Source organism: Coturnix japonica, chromosome 9 (assembly GCF_001577835.2).
Source record: "Coturnix japonica isolate 7356 chromosome 9, Coturnix japonica 2.1, whole genome shotgun sequence".
NCBI lineage: Eukaryota > Metazoa > Chordata > Aves > Galliformes > Phasianidae > Coturnix > Coturnix japonica.
The window spans coordinates 1362494-1384669 of NC_029524.1; the positions used below are offsets into that span (position 1 = coordinate 1362494).

The 22176-nt window shown below is 41.2% G+C and overlaps 1 long non-coding RNA gene across 2 annotated transcripts in view; it reads left to right on the forward strand.

The window, feature by feature from the left end:
• Window positions 1-6214: 6214 nt before the first annotated feature.
• Window positions 6215-22176, forward strand: part of LOC116653859 — a 39874-nt gene continuing 23912 nt past the window's right edge. The window contains exons 1-2 of one of the 2 annotated variants that reach the window (XR_004308430.1): window positions 6215-6816; window positions 6913-7039. This is a non-coding gene — a long non-coding RNA (uncharacterized LOC116653859). The remainder of the gene's footprint in view (window positions 6817-6912; window positions 7040-22176) is intronic. The other variant, XR_004308431.1, reaches the window with a different exon arrangement.

A 22176-nucleotide genomic window follows, 5' to 3' on the forward strand; every position in this document is an offset into this window, starting at 1 on the left:
GACAACACAAGAAGCTGAACTGAAACGTCCTTGGCTCTGTGCAGCACTGCTCAGCACCAGCTAAAAGCATTGCTGTGATATTAACATTATTCTTCTCCTAACACTAAAACATAGAATCATACCACACGCCGTAAAGAAAATCAACTCTGTCCCAGCTGTAACCAGGACACCAGCAGAAGAAACCTTAACCAGCAGGGACTTCCCATGGTTTGCAAGGCTTCTTAAATCCTTGAAATATTCTAAGAACACCAAAGCAAGGTGCCCTCACACCATAACCCAAGACACAGGACTTCATGCACAAACTCCTCCCTAAAAGAATCTGACAGGCAGAGGGAGCCAAAACTATGACCTTCTTCTAGATATCCTTCTCGTGCAACTAAGAATGAGTGCACAGAGAAAGCATGTTAAGAGTCTATAGTAAGCAAAGTTGGAATAAGCAGCCTGACTGGTCCATCACTTTCAGTGCCTCAACATTCAAATCCATTTTGCTTAGCTGGCAGAAATCGATGCTGATTCAGAACAAACTAACTCAAGCATTAAGTCCGATTTGCACTCATTCTGTGAAAGGAAAAGGGATAAGATGGTAGTGATAAAAACAAGAAGCACAGCAGAAAACTCACATGAGTAGTAGTCAAGTGAATTGTCTATCATATCACTTCACACATAGAACAAAGCCTCCAAGTGTTATTAAAGTGTTAAGACAGAAGGAATTCCAAATGCCACTCACTGTTTCTTTCCCCAGTATTACAGGAGCCAGTGGATATGCTGATCATTTGCCTCACTACTGCTTTTCCTTGTTGAGTATGAGGAATAAGAAATTCCCACATCTGTCCCCAGCAGTGTAAGATTGTTCTTTCCTAAAATCAAGTGTCAGCATAATAAAGTAATACTTCAGTGACACAGAAAAAACAGCACTATTTTCATACTTTGTCATGAAGTGTTTCTAGGAGCACACCAAATCCAAACAGACTTCCAAATGTCCCTTGAACTCCGGCAGTATGGGGCCATGACTGTTTTCCTAGGGAGCCTATTCCATGCCCCAGTGAAGAGCCTTTCCTAACACCCAACCTGACTGCTCCTACAACTCCATTGTGACCATTCCCTCAGGTCCTATTACTGGTCACCAGAGAGAGGAGATATCACATATGCACACACACTTGAACAGTTTGAGATTTACTCAAACTGCTGCTCAAAATGCCACAGTTGAAAATGAAAATGAAGCTAGGATACGCTAAATCTAGCTTATGTTAACTGCAGTGCAAAGGAAACAAGTTCTGGACCTGAGCAAGGCCTTTGACATGGTCCCCCATCACATCCTCATCTCCAAATTGGAGGGAAGTGGATTTGATGGGTGGACAACTAGATGGATAAGCAATTGGTTGAAAGGCCGCAGACAGAGGGTAGTGGTCAATGGCTCTATGTCCAGGTGGAGGCCGGTAACGAGCGGTGTCCCTCAAGGGTCTGTCTTGGGACCGGTGCTCTTTAACATCTTTATTAATGACATCAATGAGGGAATTGAGTGCACCCTCAGCAGGTTTGCTGACAACACCAAGCTGAGTGGTGCAGTCAATACAGTGGAAGGAAGGGATGCCATTCAGACAGACCTCGACAGGCTTGAAAGCTGGGCTCGGGTGAACCTAATGAGGTTCAACACGGCAAAGTGCAAGGTTTTGCACTTGGGCCAGAAGAACCCCAGGCACCTGTACAGACTGGGAGGAATCACAGAATCACACAGAATTACCCCTCAAGGATCACGTAGTTCCACCCCCCTGCCTGGCAGGGCCACCAAACATATGCCTTTACTAGATCAGGTTGCCCAGGGCCCCGTCCAACCTGGTCCTGAACACCTCCAAGGACGGGGCATCCACAACCTCACTGGGCAGCCTGTTCCAGGACCTAACCACTCTTCTAGTAAAGCACTTTCCCCTAACATCCAACCTAAATCTTCCCTCCTTCAACTTAAAACCATTTCCCCTAGTCCTGCTATTATCAGCCCTTTCGAAGAGTTTACTCCCCTCATGGGAGTAAGTTCCCTTCAGGTATTGAAAGGCTGCAATGAGGTCACCCCGCAACCTTCTCTTCTCTAGGCTGAACAAACCCAACTCCCTCAGCCTGTCCTCATAGGGGAGGTGCTCCAGCCCCCTGATCATCTTCCTGTCCCTCCTCTGGACCCTTTCCAAAATCTCCATGTCTTTTTTGTACTGAGGGCTCCACACCTGGACACGGTACAACAGATGGGGCCTCACAAGAGCAGAGTAGAGAGGGACAATCACCTCCCAGTCCCTGCTGACCACCCCTCTCCTAATGGAGCCCAGGATCCTATTTGCTTTCCGGGCTGCCAGAGCGCACTGCTGGCTCATGTTAAGTTTCTCATCTGTCAGGACCCCTAGGTCTTTTTCTGCCGAGCTGCTCTCAAGGACAACTCCTCCCAGCCTGTACAGGTGCCTGGGGTTCTTCCGGCCCAAGTGCAAAACCTTGGTCCTTGAGCTCTGCAGAGAAGGACCTGAGGGTCCTGATGGACGAGAGATTCAACATGAGCCAGCAGTGCGCTCTGGCACTGGGAAAGTTCTTTACTAGAAGAGTGGTTAGGTCCTGGAACAGGCTGCCCAGGGAGGTTGTGGATGCCCCGTCCTTGGAGGTGTTCAAGGCCAGGTTGGACAGGGCCCTGGGCAACCTGATCTAGTAAATGTGTAGGTTTGGTGGCCCTGCTAGGCAGGGGGGTTGGAACTACATGATCCTTGAGGTCCCTTCCAACTCGGGTCATTCTGTGATTCTGTGTCCAAATTTTACATAAGTTTTTATATAAGGTTTTTATGTGACCTGTGTGCAAAGTGGCAAATGCATGTTGCACGGGTTTTAAGACTCACCTTTCCGAAGGTGGAACACAAATAATTTGGGCCTTAGAAAAAAGTAGTAGTTAGATAATCAGGTTTAAGACCAGAATCAAATAATCTTCTACCAATTTAGCATGCAATCCCTTATTCTTCATTTGTTAATGCTATTTACATACCACCTAGTTTCATACCTACCATGCCCTTCCCATCCCATTTAGTAACAGCAGAACCACAACAGATTCATCATTACTAAGCTGATACACAACGCAGAGGTCCTTGAGGGATCACACAGATATTCCAGGAACAGGGGTTGATTTCAGACATGGCATCTGGTTAGTTTTAGCTAAACATTCACATTTCTCCTTGAAATCTCTTCTAAGCAGTTACCAGATAACAGTCCAGGATTGAGATGACAAAGAGTTTATTTCTATGTATACCCTATGTATACTGTCAAAGCAGTCTAGCTGCATCCTATCTATCTGCAAGGGCCTCAGGAAGATGCAAAGAATTCCTACACAGACAAGGCAGAGAACCACAGGACTACCAGCTGTTTCTCTACTCCGGATGTCCTGAGCTTGACACCTCACAACATACGTTCATTGATTTTAAATTAATCCTGCAAGTGGAAGAAATTGCTGAATGGAAATAACATCCACTTCACAGAGCAAAAACTCAAAGCCTTGGAAGTGAGCCATCAGCACTTAAAAGTGGTCTGCTTCAGAATGAGCTCTCTTTGATAACAGGACCTAGAGATCTTTAAACAGATGAAGGAAAGATGAGGTCCAATCTGAGTACACATACAACTACTGTGCGGTTATCACAGGTAAAACAGAATGCTGGTGAACAAATTAAATAGACCACTAATCGCCACTAACAGGCTTCTCAAAGAAGAAAGTGAGAATCCAGTTCCATTAACCTATTACCCTTACACAGAAGGCCTCAACATGGGCTCTGCTGATTCTAAGACAACAATTAATACTGCCACTGTTCTGGAGTAGCGGTGGCAAATATGCTACATTAATTGGTAACACCAGCCTCTCTCTGCACCTGAGGGATGTAAATCTATTCCCACCTCCTATGGTGGAATCTAGAGCTTAACATATAAGTTCCTCTCTCCTATCCTCATTATAGAAAAAGGTAATACTGTAGAAACCTCACTGCAGCACTGTGAATGAGACTGCCTTGACCAATGCAGATTCCAGATGTATTCAGCCATCCCCTTCCTAATACAGCAGGACATAAGAAGCTGACACGTCATTTCAAGATCAGGCTTCTGCTATCATTAGCAAGTGACAAACAGCCACAATCCCACAGAACTGAATGAACTGATTATAGGTAAATCTTTAAATAGGAAATATTTAACATTAATGGCTGCCTGCCGTTTTTTACAGCATCTTTCAAAAACACAATGTCTAATAAGCACGGTTCAGAGAAAGACAAAAATAGCTCTGTACCAAAGAGGTAGGATCTCTATTTTCTTTCAAGGGCAATATAAGCATGTAAGCAAATATTTTTCTTGTAGAAAGATGTTTCACCAACTCTGCAGATGAACATCTGTCATAGCAATATTCATTGCAAAACACACAGGAAATGCTTCTTTGCCAGAACAGACAGCATTACATTCATCAAATGAAGGTCTTCCTCTGAAATAACACTACATATATATATAACAATTTGTGCCACTGGTCAGATACTAGTGCTAAGACTACAAAAAAATTTCAAGACACACATTCAGCTGTTCCATATTCAGTGAAGCTACTACTTTATGTAACAAGATAATGACATGGTGTCAGATCCCCTCATGAAATGAGGAAAACAATCAAAATTTTGGCCTAGTTGGCAGAATTCGGTGAATATAGCAAGCAGGTGACTCAGTTCTCCAGCCACGGTCTTAGGGAAGATGGATCTTACTTGCAATTTGAATCAGACTCCTGAAGATTAGACAGTACTTGAGAACCTAACCAGAAAACAGACCTTTCCATCCCAGAGTAGGTGAGAACAGATTCAGTCAATCAGCTTCCACCTCGTCTAGTCACAGTCATTGCACACATGATACAAGAGTAATTTCAGCAGGTGCATAATCACAAGTATCTTTTCGTAGCCTTTAGTTGTATGCTTATCAAAACACTACAGGTCACATCAACTCTGATCAAGTCCCATGCAGCATACAGACTTAAACCTAATGACTTTCCCAACTCTTCCATCTTTTCTCCTTCTCCACATCATTCATACCCAGATAGCAAGGAACAGCAGGGATTAGTTAAATTTGATATCAAGCTCTTGATTTGCCAAGTTTTTACTCAGTATATTTCCACATATAAAACTACTCTTTCCTCCTCTAATCTTTTGCCTGTACTGACACAAAGGAGACCTCACTAGATTATGGTGCCCAGCTTAAGGCCAGCACAGTTATTAGTATGTACAGAACATGATCAGAAGACTTGCTAGTCCCAACCTTGAACAATTTAATGGAATTTCCATGCCAGGGAGAGCAGCAAGTGCAGAGCAAGGAGAAAACTGTGCTTTCACTCCCTCCCAATTCATTCAAAAGCTCTCATAACCAAAGTTTCTATGAAGTGACTTCATATTTTCACAGAAAATAGTTTCTAGAAAAGGCAGAGCCCAGACCAGCATAGTTTAAGGTACTACACTGGGAAGGGGGATTGGGGTTGGGGGGGGAAAGAGGGAAACCCAAACTTGTATGTTTCTTTCTAAGCCATAAGAACAACCATGAGATCATTTAGCTATTAGAAAGAAGGAAATGAAGAGCAAGAAAATGATGTTAATATACTCTTGCCATTCTTAATAAGACTTCACCCTGAAACTAATAAGCTAGTCAAGAGCAAAAAAAAAAATCTCCCATAGATGATGTTAATGTGACCTGAGGAAACGGGTGCAAGTACCTACTACTGGAAAGATATCAATGCTAACTTAACCCATACATTCTCCAGGGGTAGTACACTGTGCCAAGAACTGAAAGACACGATCTGCATGAACACAAATTAATAAAGAGCTACATAGACTACTAGTCCTTACATTCCTGCATCCCAGTGTCTATTTCAGCAAACATTTAGAATCAATGAAAACACACAGGTGAAGCCTGAACCCACTATGAATCAGATTCTGTCTTCAGTAGACAGCTTGAGACAGAAACCTACAGAGATTTAGGTGCACAGTAAATGCCAGAATGACTAGATTCCACACATTAGACAGGTCAACAGAGCAGAATTGCATCTGAATATCACTCAAAGGAAGTAACTTTCCTGAAAGCTAAGCATAACTACTGCCAGTGGCCCCATGTCCTGATAAAAGCACTTGAGTATCTAACTCCCTTGAATTAACTCTTCTTAGTGACTAAATTCACACAGAACATACCATTATGAAGACAGTTGTTTCTTCTACGTTACCTCCAAGGTTCAAGGCATCCTCCAAGGAGCTTGGTGTGAGGTTCAGGAAGGCCACAATGAACTGCTGGCACAGGGGGCCATCAGGCCTTGCAGCAGCCCAGTGCTGGATGCAGGCCCTGCAGTAGGTGTGCCCACTGGGGACAACACCAACAGAGATAGATGAAGCACTCCTCCTCCATTAGGCCCTCTACCATCTCCCTGTACCTCCTGGCAGATATCCACAGCTTCCCCAGCACAGAGGGGCTCAGGTGGCCTGCTGGAGACTGCCTCCCACAGAGGGGAACTTGGTAGCCACCCCCTGCTGTGAGGTCGTGGTGTAACAGTGACCCACCAGTGACATCACAAGGCAGACAGATACAGGCCTACCTTTGCATCTCAGTAGCTGTCACCTCCAGGGTTAGGACATCCATTATACCCCCTAGACAACTTAATCTAGGGCCTTACAATCACTTGAAAAAAAAGTTCAGGCTTAACACCTACCCTTAAATCTCTTACTGTTTAGGCAGTCCCCGTTATTCTATTACTATCTACCAGTGCAAAAAGACACCCCCCTCTAGTTGATAAGCTCCTTTTAGGTACTGGAAGGCCATAATGAGGCATCTTCCCCACTAAACAAGCCCATCTCCCTCAATCTTTCTTAATAAAGAGATCTCATAGAAACCTCTCTCCAGATCTGGATGCAGTACTGCAGATGGGGCCTCACAAGAACAAAGCAGAGGCAAAACAATCATCTCCCTCGTCCTGCTGGCCACCTGTCTTTCAATACAACCCAGCCTTCCAGACTGCAAGCACATGCTGGTAAGTAAGTAAGAGTTGTAGCTTTTCATCCACCAGAACCACTTTTCTCAACAGGGCTGTTCTCTAGTCCATCTCCCACTCCATGCGCATATTTAGCAACACTGTAATTCACATACAAAACCCTGTACTTGGCCATGTTAAACCTCATCACGTTCACACAGGTCTACATTTGACTCATAAAGAAAAAAAATTACATACAGCAGATCCTTAGCAGCGCCAAATGAAGTATTTGCAGATAAGCTAATAACTGTATACAGAAAGAAAAGTTAAACTCACACAGCTACCAAAGGAGATCTCAGGCCGTACAACGTATCTTCTCAGAAAGCAGCCTACATCCAAAAGACACTCACTTTCCACAGCTGGCCCTAATAAGAGCCCAGGGTCCTGTCCTTCCGGTAGCCTTGAGGAGCACAGGTGCACACAATTTGCCTGTGCTCCCTGGGCAGCTGCACCCCTTCACCAGGTGCTCCATCACCAGTTCAAGCCCTGACCTAATAGCTCCCCCACAGCCCTCTTTTCAAGCTTGCAAGGGTTTCTTTAGATGGTATCTCTTCCTTTTGTTGCATGAACTGCATGGTTAAAAACCAGCAAATTGATCTGTAAGCTTTCACATCACTGTTTCCCTTGAATGGGCAATGCTAAACTGACAGTTACTTTTTCCTAAAGGGCCTACACTTGCTTCTTGCCCAAGTATTAAGTCCAATACACAAACCTGAAGTCATATCTAAATCCCCTAAATGGCCAGGGTGACTTTTTTATTCAAGCCAACTTTCAACACATACCACTTCAGAAGGCACGTTACAGCACAATATAATACCTCAGCCTTCTCACTGGCTGCTGTTACCAGCCTGCCTGCATGACTTACTGTAGCAGAAATGCTCGGTCACAGCTGGAAGCAGTGATGGAGCACCTGGTGGAAGGCAGGGCCAACCCAGGGGAGCTCAGGTGCATGCAATGTACTGAGAGAGCAAAAGGGGTGGAGCCAGCATGCACCCCTTCTCAGCCCTCATTTTTGGGCTGGCAGTGGAGGTAAAAGCATCTTGCTGCAGTTTTCTGCTTATGTGAGGTATTCTGAAGGTTTTTTTGTTTGTTTGTTTGGTTTTGTTTTTTTTTTAAATGTCTACAGTTGTTGTGTTTGACAAAGTACTCATTGTAGACCATGGCTTTGTTGCTGTACATTGCAATCACTAAGAAAGGTATACACTCTTAACCTTGCTTTGTTTAGTTTACTTACCTGTAGAAGCCTTTCTTATTTTTCTTTGCCCTTTGCATGGTTGCTATAGCCTAGGTAGCCTTCAGTTTTGGTGTTGCTGATAGGCTCACTAGTGTTGGTAAGCAGCATATTCAGCACTGCATTTTCCTCCAGTGAGGGGGTGAGTATTGCCTGGCTCAGAAAGTTGTCCTCTATACATCCTAGGAGCCTCTTGCATTGCCTACAGCTTACCATGCTCCTTTTCTAGCAGATGTTAAAGTTGAAGTCCCCCAGCAGGATGAAAGCCTGCGATCTGCATGCCTTCTTATAGCTGGGGAAAGAAAGCTCTAACAACAGGCCCTGCTAGAACAGATAGCCTGTAGTAGATATGAGCTGTTTTTATATGTTTCTTCTTCCTTTGTTCACTTAATGTATTAATTATAAAAAAAAAAATCACCTGTATTCCCATTATAACAATAGGATCTTTTAAACTGTATTCACAAAATACTAATGCTATACATTCTCCTTGCTTGAGTTTGCCCCTATGTGCCTATCTTGTTTCAGGCAATGTTTTCAACTTCTCTTTGCACACAATGTCAAGCAACTTGCTCTAATGTGTGGTACATAATTTTATTAAACCAATTATCAGAAAATGTCTAACTTTTGCCTTAGTCAGTACCATGGGACTTACAAATATGATTTTCTTTCTGTGTAAATAGGTCTTTGATGTTGACTGAGACATACATACACTGTAGAAAGCTGCCAAAAAGGTCAGCCAGTGCAGGTTCCTCTTCCAAGCCATTAGATTAGCACACATAGTTTTTGGCATCTAATGTATTCATTAATTTGTGCTTTAAGACAGAGGGTTACTGCTCATCTGTATAGAAAGCATATTACATGAGCATTCAAAACCAGGAACACTGTAAGATTACATAGATTCATTGATATAGATATACAGTAAGCCTGCAAAATGAATTATGATAAATTACGGGGTTATAAAGAGCAGTAATGTGTGCTCAGCTCCAGATTTTGGGGACAACCTTACAGGCCAGGCTGATGAGTCAGCAGCTGTTTGAGTTCTGTTATCTAATGCCATCCCAAATTACAGCAGCATCCACTAGAACCAGGATAATTCTATAAAATTTCCACTCAATGCATGTTAATTGGATTATTACTTTAAAGACATGCTCACTGCCCTCACATTAACAACAGCTCTCTCTAATTGTTATTAGAGTAACTCCCATACAAATTAATGATTAGGCCATTAAGACTCTGCAGCTGAATTGCCATTAATTCTTACATTAGAGTTAGATACTGAAAGGGCTTTATGAAAGGAAATTCCCTGTAGTATTACTGAATTCCTTCACTCACATCTATACAGCAACTGGCTTTTAAGCTTTTTTAAACTGATTTTTTTTTTGTCTGCTTTTTTCTTTTATCAAATGTTAAGTTGAAATTACTCATTGTCATATAGGAAACTTTTTATAACCTGTTTTATTTCGTATTGATACGCTATGATCTCTTTCACCATTGCTGATATAACATCATGTAACAGGCACTGCTTACAGGCTTAACATCAGTCTAGGTCAATGTTTTGGAGGCACTCCTGCTCCTTCTAATAGCATTAAAAATGTTTTGTAGCTCTTGTGGCACTGGGGTGTTCTAGATGCCTAGAACCTCAAAGTCAGCACCTTTTTTCAAAGGAAATTAACTAAGTTTACTTAGTCACCACTTAAATGTGAGTTAATATCCTAAAATACTACATGAATTAAGGACTGAATTCCTAAATTACATGAATGTGATGTTATTATAAGGGAGAATATCTCTACTAGGCACTAAACATACTTTTCAGGCGGCCATTTACACATTCCATAGTAATACACATGTAAGCTGTTCTTGTTTTTGGATGAGTGTATGTTTGGCCCCAAGTTCCTCGTATCTACTTCAGGCTGAGCTTTCTAATTTATTTTCCCTATTACAGAAAATGTAATGCACTGAGAAACAGGAGACCTTTCTCTTCATCCCTTTACCCTGTTCCTTTTGAATGTTCTAAATCATCTGTACATTGTGAATATTTACATTGCTAACATTACTGAGCGCACTATTGTTTTCAAGTTTTGACGTTACAAAAATTAGAACTTGCTAGAAATATGCAGCTGTGCTGCTGAAACCAATATCCATTAATTTTACAGGCAGAATACCCATGAACTCGAACATATAAAAGATGCATAGCTCTGGATATGATTACTACATGCCTTGCTACAGAAGCAATAAAGACATCTTTGGCATTAATCTAAGTCATCATACTGCTCACAGTAGTAGAGATGCATCATTTGATATTGGGACCTTCAACACAGATATTAAAATTACCCAGCTGGTCTCATTAAAAACATTCAGCAACTCCTTCACAAATGAAGTTCACAAATGAAGAGCAGTAGCAATCAGCACCTTCTGCTGCTTGTTGAGGAGAAACTTTTACACATGGATTACCTAGCAATGTGATTTCAGATTAGCATTACTCACAGGCACATGTAATGGGTGAATCAGTAAACAGCAGGTGTGGCTCACCAGATGCAGAATGCTCAGCAGCCTGCAGGACCAAGCATTAAACATGTAGGCAACCTACAGCAGGCAGATAGATGTGCCTTATAGTCTGTAACCACTAGCAAGTAAAGCAGCACAGTGACACAGCAGAGAAAGGAGAAATAAGTGCTTCTACTTGAATGACACCAGAATATATTCATCTGTGTTTAGATAGTTTACTCATGTTCAATAAAATGACCTCAGAAAACTAATTCCCACAAAGGCAACAAGTTCAGTGCTAAGGGAACATATTCCTGTCACTGGTTTGGTTGTAATTACTATTTCAGTGTTTCAGTGCTTCCCTTTGACTCTCCCTTCCCTGAGGACACCAGCTGTAGCACACTGTGGGTTCCATAGTCTTTTAGCCAGGTAGCTACAACATCGTCACTGACCGCTCTTTGTGATTCAAGAGAAACTTGATTCTATTGCCAGAAGAAACTCATCTTGCTTTTGCTTGATGCAATTCAGGAGACTGGGTAGATGCAATGGTTCATGATTTGGTGGCTGTATGTGATTGTCTTGTTTTGTTGGTTTTGTTTTTAGTAAATGTTCTCACACAAAGATTATGTTAAAGCTCTTGGAATGTACAGGGGCACATACAGCTTGATAAGGGTGCTCACAGCCTGGTCCAGCCTGGCCTTGAATTCACCAGGGATGGGCTTTCACCATGTCTCTGAGCAACCTGTGCCAGTGCCTCGCCACCCTCAGTGCAAAAAAAAAACCTTCTTCCTTATATCCAATTTAGATCTCCTCTCTTTCAGTTTAAAACTATTTCTCCTTGCTGTATCCCCACAGATGCCGCTGGAGAGTCTGTCCCCTTCCTTCTTATAGCCACTTTTAAGATACTGACAGGCTGCTCTTGGATCTCCCACAGCCTTCTCTTCTTGGTGCTGCCCAGCCCCAGTTCTCTCAGCCTGTCTTTGTAGGAGAGGCGTTCCCTTTCTTGGATCCTTTTTGTAGCCCTTCTCTGGACTACCTTCAACAGGTCCATGCCTAACACAGCTGTTCCCTTAACATCTATGGCACAGCCTCAGAAACAATTTCCTGTGCAATCAGTAACTAGCAATACAACTTCAGGTAAAATTGTGGAAGGTCACATTGTTTTTCCTTACTTCACTGCACTGTCCTTCCTAAACATGGTTTGTCTTTCTGAAATTAATTCACTCTGGGTTTATAATAATGATAATCACTGAAGTGTGAGTCCATTGCCAGAGATGAAGTTGTATTTGGAACATTTGTGCATAAAGATGAAATTACCCTTATCTGGTGTTATAGAAATGCCTTATCCTTCACAGGATGGCGCCTGATGGGGAGACCTTGGAACTGCTTATGCACAAATGTTTTAAGTTGAGCAAAGTGCCATTTTCAAATTGATCTTATTTAAAGGAATCATTCTTATGTGCTAAAGAGAACAGTTTTCCTGGAAGCAAAGACACAGTACATGTCTAAATAAATTAATTGATTTACTGATACTAGAAATCAGTGTGCTAGAACCTGGCCCAACAGAGCTCCTACCATAACAGCGCATAAGGCAGTGGGCCACCCACGTGCTCATGTAGTTAGATGTGTGTGCGTGCTGAGTGGTAGGGGACTGGGCTGTGTGCTTGGAGTCCTTCAGGTTGAATGCCTCTGTCACTGTTCAGAGAAGGTAAAGGAGACCTCAAATGATGCTGTGCGTCTCTGTGTGAGGAAATGAGATGTAATGGTCCTGTGTATCAAATGCATCTTAAGACTAGCTCCTATGGTGATTCTGAGACAACTGTTCTAACTGTACTGTTTGGTTAATATCATCTGTCTTGCTCAGATCTGCCTTGCAATAGTGCTTTTCTGCTCATCACCACAATAAATGAATGTTGTAAGAATTACCTGGCACTTTTTAACCTTGCCTCGTATCTAAATGCATTAAACTAACATTAAAGCCTTCCTTACATAGGGAATCAAAGAGGTTTTCTGGAAAATACTGACTTCTTACTAACAGCAGCTTAGTTCTGCAGCCAGCAGTAGGGAACTGCATAAATGTCTGCCTTTCAAGCTTGTGTTCTTGGTAGTTCTGGTCTCTGCTATTTTGTGGCTGATGTGTGTATCTGCCCTGCCCAGCCAGAGGGGAAATGCAGACTCCTGCTTGGAAGAAAAGGGTAGGAAACATGGAAAGGCCCAGAGCAAACCTGCTGTGGAAAACATTTTGGTTTTCTGCTCACTGTAAAGGAAATGCAGGAAGAATCTTATGTGATGAACTTTAAATTGCTTCTTCTCAGCTGGAGCCTAGCATGGTAATGCATTAACTGAAGATCCCTCCTTCAGTATCTTTTCAGTAAAGGCTTTTATTCCATACAGTTTTATTTGTATAAATTAATTTCCTTATCAACTACCCACCTGTAGCAAAAGCCAACATCCAGGCATGGCACATGAGGAACTAATATAAAGCTTCTGCAATTAAAGACTAGTTATGCCCTTGTAGTACAGCTTGCATGACTCAGCTGGACTTCTTCAGATACTTTTTGCCTTGAGTAATAGAGGGTTACATAATTTGATGGTATTTCTGTATCTACCATCAGAATAATGTGCTCCATTTGCACATGGAAGAATTATATTAAAAAAACCTCTCAACGAGCATTAGGCTGCAAGGAAGCAAAATGTAATGCATTCTGTATAAAATAATAAATGTATTTTCTTCTGGTTCTGAAAATGTCAGTGTGGTAAGGAGAAAAGGGATTCCATAAGGAGAACTAAAAAGGTCTCTGCATCACCCACAAGAATCTTGATTTAGCCCACCCTCATGTCACTTATCACACAGCTTCCCCTTGGTTTGCTGGTGAACAACTTCCTTTTTTCCTTCTATTTGAAGATTTTTAGATCCAGCTTGAAAATCTCTTTCCACTGAAATAATGCTAATGGAACCTGAGTATTTTAGAATGACTTATTCTAAGTAATAATAGCAAAAATGTTAAGTATCCAGAAACAAAAAGCTGAAGTTGGGTTTGTTGAATCTTAATCTGCGTTCACTTCATATATCTTCAAACATGGTGCTAACATGTAATTGCCTTAAACTCACCCTGATACTATTAGGGATAGGAGCCTAACTGCATAACCCTGATGGGACTTGAGCTTCTGAATCGGTGTTTTTCATACCATAAATCCATTGGTGTATAACCCAAGAGAGAATTCCATCTTGTTTTGTTGAAACACTATGTAATGTAAAATACATTCGTTGGAGTTAACCTTTAATGGTAAGAATCTCCAGTCCTTGAAAAGGACGTACCTAGAACCGTGTTTAACCAATTGCTTGAAAGTCTGAGGAAAAACACTTTGGCCTGTTCTGGGTCTGTGAGTATTGCAGAGGCATTTGCTATTTCATTCACAAAACTGATTGGGTTGCAGCCTGTTTAGTTTCGCGGGCTTACCAATTCTTGAAACCTTTTTGTAGAAGACTTTCTGCACAGTGACACAAGAAGTGCCTTGGGCAGAATGCCCCTATAGCGTGCCTTAATGAGGAATTCCCAAAGGGATTCAAAGGTGAGGATTTAGGTGCAGCATTCAAATCTGGGAGAACTTGTTCTAACTCCCAACTAAACTGCCAGTAGCTGTCAGTTATAAATATTCTGTTTTTTGGTGGCAGTAAGAAATCTATCAGTGACAAAGCAAATTCTGGTAGATTGGCCTGTGGTATGTTTTACGGAATTTGAATCTCTGTTCTAAGCGCGCAAAGAATTTTCTTGGGGCAGTTCTTTCTGAAGAAAGTGTTTTTTAAAGGAAAAAAAGTAAGCTTGATGAACAAGAGGCCAGCTGAAAAGAGTCCTAAATACCAAGAATGGGACATTGATTTTTTTTTCCCTAACTATATAAAATGGTTCTTAATGTGTTCTATCCAGCCACTGACAATGCTTATTCTAATCACTGTCTGAAGAAAATGAATGGGAGGCTCCCAAAGAAAACTAATATGGAGAATAGATTCTTTCTTCAGGGAGAGAAAAGGTTTTGATTATGATTAAAGGTGCTTTTACTGGCTGAGTTTTTAAGTAGGTGTAATTTCTAATTACTTCAATTATCTCATCAGGATTATGAAGCTAGAGCTATTTTAATCACACGTATAATTAAAAAAATTAATTTTCAAGATGCATTACAAAGCTTATAAGAAAGTTATAGCTCTCTTATAGTTGAAGTTTAAGAAGAATAGCTATGTAGAATAAGAAGTTGGGAACACAGGTTTATCAGTTGTAGAAGCCTGTTTTTCAAGAAGAAAATGCCTGTCGTTTATAGCCTTTAAGAATGGGCCAATCCCATTTCTTTAATTTACTGCTTCAGAAACTTGTGTGCCAGTTCCTTACCCAAACAAGTACTGTCTGGTTACATTCTATAAAAATACATCTGCTTGTACAGCTTACCTTAATGCACATTTATGCTGCAAAGCCTGCCATGAACAGGCACTGACAGATTCCAGCCTACCACCTCGGGAGTTAAATTGTTCTTTATGCAACAAAGACGATTTTTGTCTAATATTCTAATGACTGATGTCTCTGATATAGCTCTGCAGCATCCAGGTTGTTTAGCCAGAGTCTATAAGAAGGATTATACTGCGATTAACTACAGAAGAACAGTTACATGATCTCACAACCACTGCCTCTAGCGAGCTGAAACCGAGCTTTGTTTATACAATTCAGAAAGTGGCAGTAAAAGAGAGGGAGGGGGGCATTTTCTGTTTCATTTACAGCCAAGCGGAAACAGCTCTATTACAGAACACTCTGAACTCCCCCAGTCTGTAGTCTGCTAGAACAAATCTGTTGTCATTTTCACAGCACATGTTGCTTCTAACAATTTTAATTTGGAGTACAAAGTCCATAACGTGAAGCTTTAAAAAGTGGAATGTCTAGCTGTTTGTTGTATTTGGATTTACCTGGAGTGCTGCATTCAGCTTTGAAGCATCAGCAGAAGGACATGATGTTGGAGCAGGTCCAGGGAAGGCCAAGAGGATGCTCAGAGGACTGCAGCGCCTCTGCCATGGAGATGTTGAGAGCTAGGCTTAGTCAGCCTTGAGAAGGGATGTCTCAGGGGAGACCTTGTACTGGCCTTCGGTACTTCAAGGAGGCCTGTATGAAATGTGGAGAAGAGATGGATTAGAGAGTGTAGTGATAGGACAAGGGGGAATGGCCTCAAACTAAAAGAGGGTAGATACTGATTGAATGTATGGAAGAAGTTATTTACTCAGAGGGTGCTGAGGCCCTGGCACAGGTTGCTCAGAGAAGATGTGGATGGCCCATTACTGCAAGTGATGGCCAAGTTGGATGGGGCTTTGGGCAACCTGGTCTATGGGTTGGAAGAGGCCTTAAAGACCACTCTGGCCACCTACCAAACACTTCCATGATTCTAACTCCTGGTTCTGCTGCTCGATAAACTGAGAAACAAAACAATCAGTTGCTGCCATCAACAGGCAGGATAACACTAAACCATTACATTGATTCTGAAGTTTCTGTAAAAACAAACAAAAACCCTCATGTTGGTCATTAAAGAATTCATCATGATTAATGACACTTCCATGAAAAGCAAACAATTGCATTGGCTAGACTAAGACTTTCATAGGAACATAATATTATTAGAATTGGAAGGAATCTTAAAAAGCCACCTAGTCCAACTTCCCTGAAACAAATAGGGATGCCTGCAGCTCTATCAGGTTTTCAGGTTCTGATCCAGTCTGACCTTGAATATCTCCAAGGATGGGGTGTCCACCACATCTCAGAGTAATCTGTGCCAGTGCCTCATCACCCATATTGTAAAAACACCAAACTAACGCTCCCTGTCCTTGAGTCTGAAACCATGTCCCCAGCAGACCCTGACAAACAGACTATTTTCTTCTTACAAACCTGCCTTGACTTTCCAAGTATCATTGAGAGGGGACGTGGTGGCTGTGTCAGCCAATTCCTCCTGGACTCTGTGATGTATCTCATTGGGACCCCTAGACTTACAGATGTTCTGATTCCTCAGATTTCAGCAAACCAGGTCTTTGCTTACAGCAGGACGGGCATCACTTCCCCAGTTCACATCAAACATTCATAGACTGCAAGAGTAATTACTGGGTTTTTGCCAATTTTAGGTAGATCTGCAGAGCTGAGGAAGAAAAATATTAATCCTTCTTTTAATGGAATCCACTGTGTGGCTTGTATTTGCCAGAATCTTAATGAATTGATTTCAAGAAGAGTGATTCCCAATGCATGACAATGTTATATTGATCCTGGTATCGGCATATAAAACTTTTAACACTTCTCTGTAGATATGAAAATCGACACTTCAAATGAAGATTCACCAACTTACGCAGTAATCTCAAGGGAATTAAGTTAGTCTTAGAAAAAAATGAAATCTCAGCTGACTTCTTTCTTCATGGCAGGTTTCACGCTGTGCGGTACTCCAAAATACCAATTAATATTTCACTTCTAATTAGCTTATTCTTATCTATTAGAATTTATGCTAACTGATTCTTAACCACCTATCCTGAATACCTGTGGCTTGCAAGGAAACAAAACTAAAATTACTGGGGACAGTGCTTTAAGGGCCTGTGCTTCCCTATGGCTTTGTAAGCATGCTGGTCCATCTGTGGCTTTTATGTAAGCTGACAGATAAGCAGAGGCTCAGATGGGACAGTTTGCACATGCCAATAAGAACTAAAAAAATACTACTTTCTAAAGTCTGCTTAAGTAGAATCTGGTGTAACTTCATAAATACATGTTTCTATCTCCTAATGCTATGTAATCTATGCTCCAGTTGATGTAGGAATAAGTGCAGACTGTCATTCCTGAACTTGTGCTAGGAAGCACGCGTGCTATTAACTGCAATAACAAAGGATTATTTATGATTTCTAAGTTACTGCCAAACAAATCAATTAACTGCCAATTTCTTTTTCCACTTTGTCACTCTATTATAACAGAAGTCCTCTAATTGTTTTTATAGACTGAAACTGAATCAATAAATGTTTTTATTGACTTGTGGGGACTTCAGTATGCGGTTAACATTAAAGTGGATAGCTTCTGGGGAGCTCTGAGAAAGCGACTGAGTTCTATAAAAGGAAGGATAAATGTTGCAGGTTGTGAAGTGCTAACAAAAACTTGAAAAGGTTTGTCTGCTGTGTCTTGGCTCCTATTTTGCTCTCAGAGTAAGTCTTATCTCTCCATCATGCTTTTTTAGCCCAAAGGATAGGGGCTTTCAGTTCAGTATTTATGTCATTAGCTCTCGTGGAGGAAGCAAGTTTGTCAAGTGTGACAGCTAATGGTAGTTTGGTCGTTAGGTTCTGAGGATACTAATCTCTGGGTCACTTTGGGAACCGATAGCTGCAGGGCGAACTCTCTCAAATCAGGCTTTTCTCTGGAGACAAAATTGATCTAGGATTTAAGCTCAGGGTAAACTACTGAAACAAGTCTTCCACTGGACAGAAGTGAAAGTATTGCTGATTCCTTCCTGCAGAGCACAGTACTTAGAAAAAGCACAAGGAACCAAACAAGAATTTCTAATGTCATGGTAACAAGTTTTCTGGCTTAAATTGACATAGATGAATAACAAGTGGAGACACACCTTGGAGAAATGGGCAGCAGATTTGGAAAATAAAATGAATAACAGAATGTTGTCTCTACTGAGAGTAAAGGCAGATGTTAAGGCCTGTGAGGTCCATCTTTCACTCTTTCAATAGACTGGCAAGTCTGTAAAAGTGGTTACTACATTACCAGCCCACAATATGGAGTAATGTAAAAGCAGCAAACTGGCTCTGTCTTAGCTTGTGGCCTAGCCAGTACCAAGATGCATCATTAAGCTTGTGCCTCTAATAGGGTTTGCTGTGTATATTTCTCCATTTCTGATGACTGAGGATGAATTCAAAAGAACAGCTCAAGTTGATTTTATTACTGCCAGTAACAGTGGGGAAATAACCTGTGACTATTCTGCACAAGCAGTCAAGGAAGATTTAAGTTTGCTGCCATTATGTGTTTGATGCTTCTGAAACTTCAAGTGGTATTTCCTGCTGGGTGCTGCACTCAGAGTTTACCAGGCCACTGGGAGGACATCTGGGGCTGTTATGCCTTTTCACCCCTTTTTTTTTTTTTTTTTTTTGCCTTAACTGTCTCTTTTAAAGATGGAAGTGAAACATTTCATCCCAATTAGCAAGGGAGAGTTGCTTCAGATTTGAAGGTAATACTGAAAAGTGATTTTCTCTCTAAAATGATGGCCTGTTTCATCTCAGATGAGAGAGATTTTAGCAGCTTTGGTGGAGGAGAGAAGAAAGGTCAAGGGTAACCAGCTCATTGCAAGGGGTTGGAACTCCGTTGTCATTAAGGGCCCTTCCAAAGCAACCACTCTATATTCTACAATTAAAAGTACTGTCTTGAACATTTAGGTTTGTAATCCATGGCGGACCAGTACTGCTTCCTCCTTCTCTGCAAGACAGTCTATGGAAAGTTAACTATTGTGGTAGCAGTGGTAATAGGAGGGCAGTTGAACTAGATGATCTTGTAGGTCCTTTCCAACCTTGTGATTCTATTGTCAACAGCTTTTCACAGCTGGTGCCTTGGCCCATCTGCCATAATAGCTTTTACACCTGAGGCATCAAGTTACTTTAATGGCTCGCCAGCTACAGATGTGCCTGAAGCCTGTTTCCAACATAAAGGTATCTGTGTGCAGAATGACTTAGAGAAGGACTGGCTTTTGATTTCTGGTTGAAGCAGCTGTTGATGGTTCTTTAAGTCACTGATCACATAAGGAAGATCGTGGTGAACTGAAGACTGGTTTTCCAAGTTTCCACAGAATACACTAAGTGTAACCAATAGCCTCACCCACATATAGGTGCCTCTTAGCATTTTCAAAATGGTTGCTTGGGTGTAAGTGGAAAATACTTAGTGCATTTTGAGTAGCTGGGGTGGTGTGAGATATTAAACATAACTCAGAACAGAGCTTTAAAACAATTACCACGTAGTAAGCTACTGAGGCAAGATCTGGTCACACTGTGCTTGAAAATAAGTTTAATTTAACCTTAATAAGATTTTTGCATGCTATTAGATGCAAACATACATTTCTGATCAATTTAAAGTGGGTTGTGGGCTAAGTATTTACTGCATAACTATTAAAGTGACTGTACATTTTTAGTATTGAACTTGAAATATCAATTGATAATCTAAATGCAAAAACCATCCTATTCAAAACTTGTGAATAATGCTTTCCAAAAGCATGCATCAGAACTTTCCATATCCTGGTGTTCTGAACTAAATACTATTCACTTCAGTTTGTTTAGAGAAGAGGCCCCAGAAGGACTGTGGCTTATGGCTAATTTAATCAAAATGGTAAGATTTCTTTCTTGCTTTACCTGCTGCAGATAAATTTATAGGAGGGATACGATGCTTAATTAACCCCATAATTCTTACATATGGATTAATTAGCATATAAATTAGGGCTTCTTCTGTATTGTGTAGAGTAGGCTACAGCATCAAATATAATTTATTCTTCTGCAGCTCAGGTTTCTGCTTGCTTAAATGGCTTGATTGCTTTAATATGGAAGTATTAGATCTGTTGTCTGCTGTGTGTACCTCCTAGAATACTCTCTACACAACACTACACCTGACAAGTAGCATTTCTGAATGTTCAGAAATGAACAATGTTCTGATTGCTGTGGGACAGAAATGGAAGTTGTAGGTAAAGATATCTAACAGAAGGAGACCATCAGAGATATACCCTTAAACTTCCTGTATTAACTTAATCTAGGCTTCTTATCAGTCCACTTTGAGATTAACTGGAAATGTCTAAGGCAAAAGGTTTAAATAAAAATCCTAGTGGAATATAGAGCAGAATTGTACTGTGGTCTGGACCTCCACAAAGGGTCTTTTACAATTGATTATTTACCCTTGAAACAACAAAAGGTGAGATCATGTCTCTTATCATGTCTCTTCCCCTCTCCTCCTCCCTCCCCCCACCCTCCCCAAACCCCCTGAGACTGTGCTCTTGTATACTGTAAATAATTCAGCTAATTATACTACATAGAAATCAGTAATTCCATTTCCTCTTTTTGGAGCAAATGTCCTTTAAGTACATAGCAGTAACTTGCTGAAAGTCCAGACTCCAAACTAAGTGATATGTCATGCCTCTGAAAGCTGTCTGTACTGAGCTATCAGTCTGTATGCTATGTAGGTCTCTCCAGAAGCAACAGCTCCTTTTTATTTCCATGCAAACTACAACATATAAAAAAGGCGCAATAATACATTTACAGAACAAATTTCCAGCTGCAAAACACTCTTTTTCAACAGTCACTGCTACTAGCTGTGCATTGGCACCAGTGATGAACAGGAGCCTGTGTGACATGACCATACAAATCTGCCCCAGCAGAGGTGACTGCTGTGTCTGTCACTGGCTGCTGAAATACTTTTTCCATCCCTCAGTGTGCTACATCCACTGCTTGGTCCATAAACATTCAGCAAGTGCAGATGAGCATCAGTGGGTGCTATTTCTCCCCACATAGAGCCAGTCAGTAACACACCTTTGCTTCTTGTGCCTTTTCATAAACAGTTTTCTTGGCCAGAAATAACCTGGATCAAGGGAGAACTATGAGTGTTTTCTTAACAAGCTCTTCCTAATTTAAGAGCGTTGTTTGGAAATGTGGGAGGTGTATGAGATGATGTATGCTGAGAAAAATCTATTACGAAGTCAATTCTGTCACTCTGCTGTCCTTTCTAAAATCAGTAGACCTATAGCAGGTATCTGTCTATTCCAGTCTACTCCTAGTGTATACACATTAACAACTTTGACCCTAAAGCTATTAGATCACGGAAACTCTGGTTAGGTTTTGGTTATAGTGGAATTAAATAGTAAATCTTCCTTGGAACTCATGGCAGAAATCTGTGCTCTGCATTTCCAACAGTGAGGAGGAGCAGCCATGATTTGCACTGGTTGGATGGCTTTCAGTGAGAGGGTTTCATGAGTAGAGGTCTGTGACTAGTTGAGTCTCTAGACAGTTCATAGTAACTTACCTTAGTATGTGTATAGCTTTCAAATCACCATCTTTCAGAGGAGATGATGAAATTAAGTTAATTATACTGCTGTCCTGCAATGAATGTTTTTCTTTTGGCTTGTTGATGCTGTGATAACAAAAAATAACTGAAGATACTGAAAGTCTTAAGCAGTGCTGATGTTGAGTTGAAATTGTTTCCTCATTGTATCTGAAGAATCAGCCTTTCCTAATGTATTATGCATTAACTTTAGGTGGCATCAGACCAATTAAGAAGCAATTTGATGAAAGTATTGTCTGGGAAACAGTGCGCTTCCCCCTTAACCACTGGAATGAAATGATTTAGCAGGCACATATTCAATACTAGTATTTCATCCACTTTTCTGTAACTGATCAAAC